Source organism: Pieris napi, chromosome 12, assembly GCF_905475465.1.
Source record: "Pieris napi chromosome 12, ilPieNapi1.2, whole genome shotgun sequence".
In the NCBI taxonomy this organism is placed as follows: Eukaryota; Metazoa; Arthropoda; class Insecta; order Lepidoptera; family Pieridae; genus Pieris; species Pieris napi.
Genome location: NC_062245.1, coordinates 2,687,384 through 2,698,401, shown reverse-complemented (window position 1 = coordinate 2,698,401; position 11,018 = coordinate 2,687,384).

Sequence of the window (11,018 nt, the reverse complement as noted above, 5' to 3'; positions counted from 1 at the left end):
TAGTAGTTTTACAAGTATAGGATTTTATTATATGTCATGAAAACCAAACAATTCAATAGTAGTTCAATTACGACTCAGCAAATCATCAGTATGAATTGCCATTTTGTTCGTTTGAATTATATATTCTGTGGTTTTAACCCCGAGCTTTCAAAGGAGGCTAGCTGAATATTGTAGCAGCCTGTACATGGTGTAAGGCCTGCCAGTTGTAAACGGCGGTTTACTGGGCCACTTCTGTTGACAGCAATAATGTGACGTGACTCGGGAAATGGGGCAGCGCGTCTTAACGTTGACACACGCTTATTTATATAAACGTCCCACTTTAAAGCCACTATTCGTGCCTACGTTGGCTTATATAAATACGAAGCTTTTAAGAAAAATGCGAGAAAAACGTTCAGTAAAAAAACGGCGAGTGAGAAGTATTTGTTCTTTTTTATTTTTACTCTGTGGACATTGTGGTATAAATGTAGTTCTAAACTAAGTAAATGGCAGGTCGTGTCCCTTGTTTATTTCGTAAACACTTTGCTTATATGACTTTAAATTTAATATTTACAGAGCGGTAACACTACTTCTGCTAAGGATTTCGAGTTAAGTATAATAAATTCGTGCTATTTTTATTAATAAGTTTTATTTTAAGTAAAAAGATGATATATTTTTATTCGACAAGTCTAAAATTTATGTAAATAGTATAAAAATAAAAAAAACGTTCAATTTGAGTTTTAGACCACTTTTTATAGCGTCAATTTCTTTTTAATAATACTGAAAGATAATTGCCTTGATACAAATTGGAATACGGTGTTTGTATGATTTTTGATTGAAAGTATTTTAGACTTAATAGATTTATTATGTGTAATTAGTTTGCTAATTATAAAACAATGCTATAATGGTATTTTCAAATGTATGGAGCGAAACATATTTTATGAGATAATGTAAATTAATTAACGAACGTGGTTTATAGATATTGAAATAATTATTAACCGATACCCAACTACTACGATGGTTTCCTTTTTATGATGTGCTTACTAACAGAGATGTATTATTTAATGAATGAAGTTATTATTTATATTTATTCGTTTAAAACACCTTTTAATCCGATATTTTACAAGTACATATACGAAAGTAGAGCAGTGTTGTCCTAGTGGCTTCAGCGTGCGACTTTCATCCCTGAGGTCATAGGTTCGATCCCCGGCTGCGCACTAACGGACTTTCTTTCTATGTGCGCATTAACGTTCGCTCGAACGGTGAAGAATAAGTCGAAGGCGTGTGTCAAGCACAGGACGCTGATCACCAACTTGCCTATTAGATTGACAAATGACCATGAAACAGATATAGAAATCTGAGGCCCAGACCTAAAATGGTTAAAAGCGCCACTGATTATTATTATATTAATAACTGTCTCTATAAAATTTTATAAATCAAACACGCTTCAGTTTTATAATATTAGTATTGATTGTGTAGCAGGTCTACTGTATTTCCTCTTTCCTTCGCAACCGGAATAGCCACCTCGTAACAATAGCTTCGTTATTAGGGCAAATGTACAAACGGTTTCAATGTATGGAGCGAAAAATATTTTATGAGAATGTAAAAACGGGCTGAATAAATCCCAACGGTCTGCCCGTACTGCTAGGATTAGATACGCCGCAAACAGGGAGCTTTTAGTATTTCCGCTACTATTGCATTAAAATTAAATTATACTTTTGAGATAATAAAAAGTTTGTAAAGATACTCAAGTAAACTACTCGTAGTTCACATTATATATTGAATTAGTTAGTAATAAATAATTCTTTTTAGGCGTTTGATTGTGGAATTGATTTTTTTACATGAAACAGACTGCTTAATAGCGATAAGCCTTGCAGTTTATATTGTTTTTTTTTTATTTTTAAATGTCAAAATTAATAATCATGACAAGGTTAATTTCGTTTGAAGTATGATTCTCAAGTAACAATAAATATCAATTAACGTTACAAAATTACGTTAAAACGTTGATTTATTCAAAAATAGTAAAATATAGCAAGAAAAGTCTTCTTTTCTCTATAAATGGGTTTTTATTTATGAACATCACTCTATCGATAAGGAATAAAACTGCTAAAACTGTAAAAAAACTTTGTAGGTATATTTTTAATATGCAAAAAGAATCGTTCTACAGTTATCAATAAACAAATAAAATTATAAAAAAATAACAAATAAGATTACATGCAATTTACCACACAATTTCTATTAATTGATAAACAACAGATAACCACTAATCGAACAATAATAACTATAAGTACGTCTATATCTAGTGCGAGTGCCGAAGAAGTGAGCGCTACCATTTTTTTAGTTTTTTGGAATCGCTGTTCGACTTTACAGCTCAGCTCGGGCTGTTTTGGCGAGGTTACCTCGGCCTGAAAGGGCGTTGTCCCGTGACTATTGCAAGGGCGTCTCCTGCGAGATTCGGAACTCGGCTGGGGCTATCCGGGGTGGTCAATCGCCTGTCTGAAGGGCAGGACGGAAGCTCACTGGAGTGAGCGAAATACGAAGTAAATGTCCACGCTTTTCCTGGTGAAGGCGGTTTTTTACCCTAAGCTGATTTTATCTTTATTATTATTTGCCATGCGGGCGGCTTTTAATTTGTAAACTGGCTATGGTTATTGGATATTGGATCCGTTAAGACAACGGGGCCTCCTTCGGGCCTTTTTTGTCGGGAAGGGGAGCGCGACCATACCGCGTGCCGTGCTTTTAGCCTGAAAACCAGTTCATTCCAATATACCTCAATTATACGCTTCACTTGAGATTTTACTACTATAAATTCGATTACCTAAATTGTTTCCGCTTTAAAAAACAACTTCCCAAATTGAATACTGTAAGAAATACCTCACCAAAAGTATCACGTTTAAACTCAGCCTTAAGCTATAAAATTCTCTTCAGGTTGTAATAATATTATTATGAGTTTATATCCCTTCCCATTGTTACATCGCTATTTCTTTATTCATATGCATATTTTATGATTTTTATTCCCTCTCATGTTTATCATAAAACCTTGAAGTGTTTTTATGAAAACTTCATTAAAACCCTTTTAAGAGTACTTATGGACTTCTTAATCTCCTCTTTTCATTTTGACCATAGTAATTAGAAAGTACTGTGCACAAAATTGTTTAACCGGAGACCTTAAACGAATAATAAGATGAATAATAGAAATTTTAGATTTTGTTTGGAGAACTCCGTTATTTAAACTAAACGGAAGCACTAATATGCTATATTCGAAGACAATATGTATGTATGAATACGATACATTCGAGCTGTGAAAAACGGAAATTGTCGTTTTCTATACGAATGCTTGACGAAACTATGGTCGAATCGTGCTCAGAAATAAGCTTAGCAATAAGAATAATCGATCATAACATAATATTATAAAGATTTAAGATGTAATAGTCAAAACTACAGAACAAATTTCAAAAATTCCTTACATTCCCCAAGTAAACTTATTTCCTAAATTAAAAAAAGGAGTGTCCAGTCGTGCAAAGTCATTGTGCTTGATGAGGTCGTTTTCATTAACGTAAAGCTCATAGACAAATCTGTCAGTGGAGCCCACTTGTCCAAGTTTAATTAACAGCGCAGATTGTGTTTTATTGCTTCGAGGTAGCGTAGGGTTCTCACGTCATGCTTATCATATAGTTATTCCAAAATATAAGCAGATTTTTAATCATTTAAAATATGAATATTAAATTTTCTACTTGTTTTAAATATTAAATTGAAATGTCAAATTCAAGGTCAGATAATTTGAAATTTCATTTTACTTAGTTATCTATTGTAATGTGTATTTCGGATTTTGATATCACTACTATATTTTAATAAGGTAAGTTAGTTCCTACTGTCGCACTTTGTACCTATCACCTGAAACATTGTAATTCAATAATTATAATATTATTGTAGTGAATGTCGAACATTTCGTGGACGAAAGAAATATGACCAATTTATTACATACTTTTTTTTATTTAAATAAACTTGTATTAAACAAAATCCTCTCCACTTTTTTCCTACATAGATAGATACCAAGATAAATCTATCTTGGCTATAAATTGTCTTAATAGACAAACTCGTAGATCAACTATAGACAGCGGGAATGACCCCAAAATAAACCTTGGTTGGCGTTGGTGATATCTGCAAAATTACTGACAGCAGTATAAGAGAAACACCAGGCGAGATCACTTTGTATTTATTTATTTATTATTAAATAGTAAATCAATAGTTGACGATAATGGCTGAATATTAAAAACTCAGTACTTATAGTCGACTTACTCAATATTAACAGTGTCAATATATTACACACTTCATATTTCATACAATCTAAGTCATATTCTTTTAAGCTTTAATTTAAAGGCCAGCAACGCATTGGCGAGACTTCTGGCAATGTCTGTCCATAGGCGGCGGTATCACTTAACATTACGTGAGCCCCCTGCCCCCAATTACATTAAAAAATGGCTTCACTATATAGCATTCAAAATACTTTAATGGACTTTGACTATTATATTTTTTGAATTCAGCTCTCAGACTTATAAATAGAGAGAATAAAGATAGTTCTTATCTTATAATAGATAGATATGTAAATCTTAAACTGAAGTAATGAGAAATTCGAATTCTCTTTGGACATTTTCTCGATTGTTTAAACAACTTTGAATACACAGAAATCTTCGTACAGAATAAATATCATTGTACTTTGGTATAAATTAACAAGACTGGATAACCCTTAACTCAGTTATTGACAGCGATACTTTAGGTCAACTGTCAGTTGTATAACTTGTAGGAATTATTCGCTGTAAAGTTATACGGGCGGAACACACAGATATAGATAAGAGATAAACAGTTCTATGACTATTCAATCTACAATCATTGTCATTTCGATGGCATGTTTCTCACAGTATTAGTTTTTTTTTATTGTGGCAATCACAGTATTAGTTATTTTTTTATTATGGCAATCACAGTATTAGTTATTTTTTTATTATGGCAATCACAGTATTCGTTTATACTGTTGGGATATAATGTAAAAAGCGATTCTCATGCCTCTTTTAAACGTGTGGGAACAAAAAATATTGTAATTTTTGTTATAGATTATACTTTAATGAAGGGGCAATTTCGAGCTGGTAAGGATACTTAGAAGGATCTTTCAAATTCTTTAATTCTCGCAAAATAAAAATAAATCAGTGGCACTACATACTTTTTGGCTGGGCCACAGATATATATATATGTTTCATGATCATTTGTCAATCTAATAGGCAAGTATGTCAGCCTCCTGTGCCCGACTCACACCGTCGACTTTTTAGGTCTAAGGCAATCCAGTTTCCCCACGATGTTTTCATTCACCGTTCGAGCGAATGTTAAATGCGCACATATAATTTAAGTCTATTGTATAGTGGCAGCCAGGCGATCGAACCTGCGACCTCAGGGATGAGTCGCACGCTAGAGTCACTTGGCCAACACTTCTAGGTTGTTTAGACTAAGGTTCTTTGCTAGTAACAATTAATTGAACTTGTAGATTTTTTTATTTTTAATAAAAAATCTACAGCCTTCCATGCATTTTACACCTTACATTTATTTAGGAGTGATTTAAAGGCAAATATCAAATTTTAAAATGCAGTAAAATGCAATGAATAAACAGACATCTGAAGAATTTAGTTTCTACAACGATTAATGGGCATTCAGCTTCAGGCATACATAATTATTAATACGCAAATTCAACAAAAGTAATAGGCAAACTATCCTTATAACGTAAAGTCAACACGCCTAAATAAACACCAAAATATCCATCATAGTCTAATGTCTATATTGGCTATGATTGAGAACACTGTAGACTAATCCATATACAAAACATTGATTATCATATCTACATTGTATTAAGTAATTTCCACTGTCTCACGCAAGATTATGATTATTATGATTACAAGATATTCGATGTTAAATTTATCGATTTTGACAAATGCAGTCGTTCGTATTAAGTCTCAACTTTATGTTATCTTTAGATAGTTCAAACTACACTATATACTGATTTTAATTCGGTATTATATTTCATTGAAAAAAGTTATAAGTGAAATCATTCGATCACATTCGATAATTCGAAATTTAAATGTAGATACTACAGTACTACGGTAAAGTAAGTTTACTTTGCGTTCAAATATCAAAGAAACTCATCATCACTTTCTAGTTTACATTATTTTCGCGATTCGTAATCTCCACGAAATTAGAAGATGAAAGGGTTTCAAAAATGTACATTTCCATTACAAAAATGAGAAAATAACGCAACTCGCGAGCCGACGAAGCACCTCGTCTGGATTTTGGAGGCTGTTACGCTCTGACGTCATTACATTTTATGACCGTAATAATGACACTTCTTTACCAAAAATATGAAGTCCTTGTAACTGACTTATTGTTGAGGTAAATTAAAATCTTGGCAGCCGACGTCATCACCCAATTTAGAATAATAAGAAAAAAGGAATAACAAAGGAAATATAAAAGTTTAATTACAAAATATTTTCAGAAACCGGACAAAGTTCTGGTTTTTAGATTTAATACGTTGTTAGCGATACCTAACTTTTTTAACTTTTTATGTATTTCGGCAACCTATTTTCTATAAATTCCTGGTTTGTTCAACAAAATACAGTCTAAAAGATTATAACAACCAACTAGAGAGACTCTTGTGGAGAAAATATAACTTGATACTAAAATTCTGACTATTTCATAGATTAAAATAAAACAATCGTGCGGGACATAAGCATCAATTGTTTTTGCAGTCACGTAGTCAGATAGAGCTACAATAACCTACACTATTTCTATTTTTGAATTTTGATCACACACAATGAAGTTAGTCACATTTAAATGAGATGTTCTTAAATGAATAATAAAGTACATTTTAAATAAGGAATACACGAGGAGCAATTTGGCTTTTTGCCATCCTTATAAAAGTTAACCCAATTGGAAAACACACATATTATGCGTCAAAATGGTACTACTCTTTTACAAAAAAACACCTTTACATTTATTTCTCTACTTCAAAGAATATATCAAGAACAAGTGTTTAATAATTTGGCAAGTAACCTGCCATAATTCTAAATTTAAATTGTCAAATTAACAAAAATAATGATATTACCAATGTCGCGTATTTCTAACACGACTTTATACTGATTACTAAAATTTTAAAACTTTTTCGATTTTTCTGCAACGTTAAATACCACTTTCTGATATGTCTGATAAAGCGTCCGGTAAAATTAAAGCCTTACTAATGAAAATTGTTCGCAAACTTACGCGTCTCGGTGACTAATTGTAAGTTGTTCAACTTGGCAACGGTATCAAGAGACCGGTTCGGTTAAAAAAAGATCCGGTTCGAGAAGAAAACGATGCACAGAATCAAGGGATGACCGCTTTGTGGTGAGTCAGGCGTTGCGGAATCCTAAAGCGTCAAGTGTGGACCTGAAGAAGAACCTTAAAGAAGTAAGAGGAGTTGAACTTTGCTCGACTGTAGTTCGCTCGAAATTGTGCTTCATGGACTCTAGAGGGCTGGAATAAAATATTGCGTTCTGATTCCGGCGAGTGCTGCGAAGACCAGGAGAACGCTATGCGGAAATGTGTTTCAGAGAATCACTTCTTATGGCGTAGGCTCCGTTAAGGGCAGCAATTAATTTAACAGCGCATACGAAGTTAGTTTTCGTAGACACATAGTGCACACCGGTACATAATGTAAATCCTAATTCCACATGCAATGACTCCTCTAAAGCAAGATTCTATTTTTATGGACGGCGATGGCGCCCTCGAATTTAACGTCATGAAAGCGAACATGCAAGAAGTTGGGAACCGTCATTTAGATTAGCCAGCTCAAAGTCGTGTTCTCGTCGTCTCTTCGTAGTCTGGTTGCACTGATATTAATCCTCAGTAAGATCAGTGCTATCTGCTCCACAAAACATCACGGAGCAAAAAAGATCTATCGCAGAAAAGTGGGAACGTATTCCTCAAAGTTACTGTAAACATCGTGGAAAGCATGCCCAGAAGGATTCAAGCTGTTATTTTGGCAAAAGGAATTAAAAATTTGTAACTTCATTTAATTTAAGAAAAATAAAAAATCTTCTTGTCTTTATTGCCGACCATTTCTTATTTGGTTGTGTATATCGGATAAAAGGATCCATTAAAAATTTATAAACAAATTGCCAGCCTCAAATTTACACGATTATATACAGACTTCGTCAGACAATTGAATTTCATTTAATTAACTGAAATCGACCTTAGACCGTAAATTTTGTTCGGTGTCATCGTGCGACAAGGTTTAACAATTAAATAATTCCAAGAATAATTTGAATTAGTATTTATGTTGCTTGTTGGAAGACTTCTCTTTTCTAAGTCACCAGCAGACTGAGGCAGATTTTATCTATAAGTTGTTAAGATCGGTGACACTAGCTCTTAAATAATACCATTTGGATTTTAGTTGGCCTAGTGGCTCCAGCGTGCGACTCTCATACCTGAGGTCGTAGGTTCGATCCCCGGCTGTGCACCAATGGACTTTCTTTCTATGTGCGCATTTAACATTTGCTCGAACGGTGAAGGAAAACATCGTGAGGAAACCGACACGTCTTAGACCCAAAAAAAGTCAACGGCGTGTGACTGGCACTGGAGGCTGATCACCTACTTGCCTATTAGATTTAAAAATGATCATGAAACAGATTCAGAAATGTGAGGTCAATACCTAAAGACCTAGATACCTAGCGCCACTGTTTTATTTTTATATTTTATACGTAGGCAGCGGAAAGCGTCGAAAGTGTTTTTTTTTTCTGTAAAATATAGCAAAATTCAATATTTGGGTTTATTCTTTGGTTACCCTGATATCCAATTTCCTGCTTCTACCAGGTAGATTCTGTAAATACTTTACACAGAATACGGGGCAGGTACGGGACAGATTAAAGGGTTGAGCCCTTCAAAAGGTTTTATATCGAGAAACAACAATATATTTTAGGCCCTGCTTATCTAAAAGATCTTTGAACTACTTAGCTTAGATCATAGTCATTGAAAGGATACTGGACCCTAAGATCGATGAGTATATGTTATCTGATTTGAGAAGTGAGGGAAATAAAGATTGACGGGCCCGCTTGGGAGGGATCAATTACTGTTGATTACGTAAACCTGAGATAAGAAGGAAAAGTAATATTCTCCAGAACTCCCCTCAATAAGCTTCAAATTAACACATGCTCGCTTTTAATTAAATATTAACGAAAATCTTTTGATAACTGGAGCTGGGAATTCGCCTCAGGCATCATTAGGTAAACAAATTATGGCTGTTTCGTTGATAAATTTGTTTATTCCATTAAGGGTATAAAAATAGATTTATCAATCTTAATTTTATACTTGGAAAATTGGAATGATAATGGGAAATAATAAAAGTAGACTAAGTCTCCAACTAATATTTTTATTGAACTCTGTGTCTTAGAGAGTACGACATACTTAATACTTAACAATTATTTAGATTATATACACATATTAAATAATAGTCTATACACTACACGGTTAGCTGCTGCGACCTATAGGCGCCGCCATATTGGCCTTGGCTGCTATGACGAGCTACTTTCACTTTATCCCTACTCTGCGGCCGACCGTCACGCGACATGCAACACACAGACGAAAAAGTTTGAGACGATGTAATAAAAGTATCACTTTAATATTAAAACATTACTTTAATATATAATCAAATAAAATACTAGACATGACTAAAAACACTATAAAACTGAAATGTATTTATACCTTTCGTAAACCGAACAAAGGCTTTGGTAATAGTAGCTTTTACCGTCTCTTCCGGTACACACCTACGTAGAAAGCCTAAAGTGGAAGATATACTCGTAGAACGGGGTAAAACTGAAGAAGCTTGCTGAAGAAGTTTATAGCCAAAAACCAGTACCGCTACATCTACTGCACATGTTCATAAACCTAACATTATTCAAGCCCTTAATCAAGTACACATAACACGCAGTATTGTATGTACTACTTCTAATTCCAACTTCTCGGCCTTAATTTTTTATTGCGTTTTAAACAAAATCACACCACTCAGTTTTATAATCTAAAAAAATAAAAATTTCTGTTCGTTTCTCTCGCTAAAACTTGAGAATGGCTAGACCGATTTGGCTAATTATAATCTTCAAATGTTTGTGGAAGTTCAGGGAAGGTTAAAAACGTCAATTAGATATTCCTAGCTGTGAAATATTTGATTTATTTTGTCATTTTAGAAATTAAAAATTAAAAAATTAGCTGTCCGTTAGACATTGAAGGAACTAGATCGATATTACATGTCTCAGATACCGTCACATAGCGAGTGACATTGGCCATTCTTCAATCGTCAATAATTAAAATACCAAGTTACGTGGTCAGCTCGCAGATCTGAAATATTTCATTGCATATGTCATCAAAGCCAAACATTCAAATTGGGATAACCCGGATCGCCCATTGTTCTCGTAAAGCACACAAAACTTTGATTGGATGGAACATAATTTCATTTGCGCAATTCATAAAGCACAATTTCAGCAATTGAATAAATTAATATATCATTGGAGATTAAATACGAGTAAATGTGGTGTCGACAGCTGCGCCGTAGAGCGCCGATACAGTTGCTCGACACAATGCCTTGCGAAATTAAACCAATAGTGATATGACGATTTGCTTCAATTGACTCTTGACGAGCGTAAGCATATTAGTAATTTAAAATACAATGTAAACTCTTTATAACGTCATTCGTTATAACAAAAAGTCTCATAACGTAAACATTAAATACATTTGTTTGGTTTAACACATAACCCATACATTAATTCACTCTTTATAACGCAACGCAATTTACCTATTGATAGTAATAAAATTATAAATTATTGTAATAAAATTAAAAATTTGGTTGTGTTTTCTATGCTCTCCCTATAACGAATAATAATGCTTAGTCCCTCGAAATTCGTTATAAAGACTTTACACTATAACACAGAAATTTTTAAGTTTAAATTAGGACCCATGATCTTGTCAGGAACCTTCAG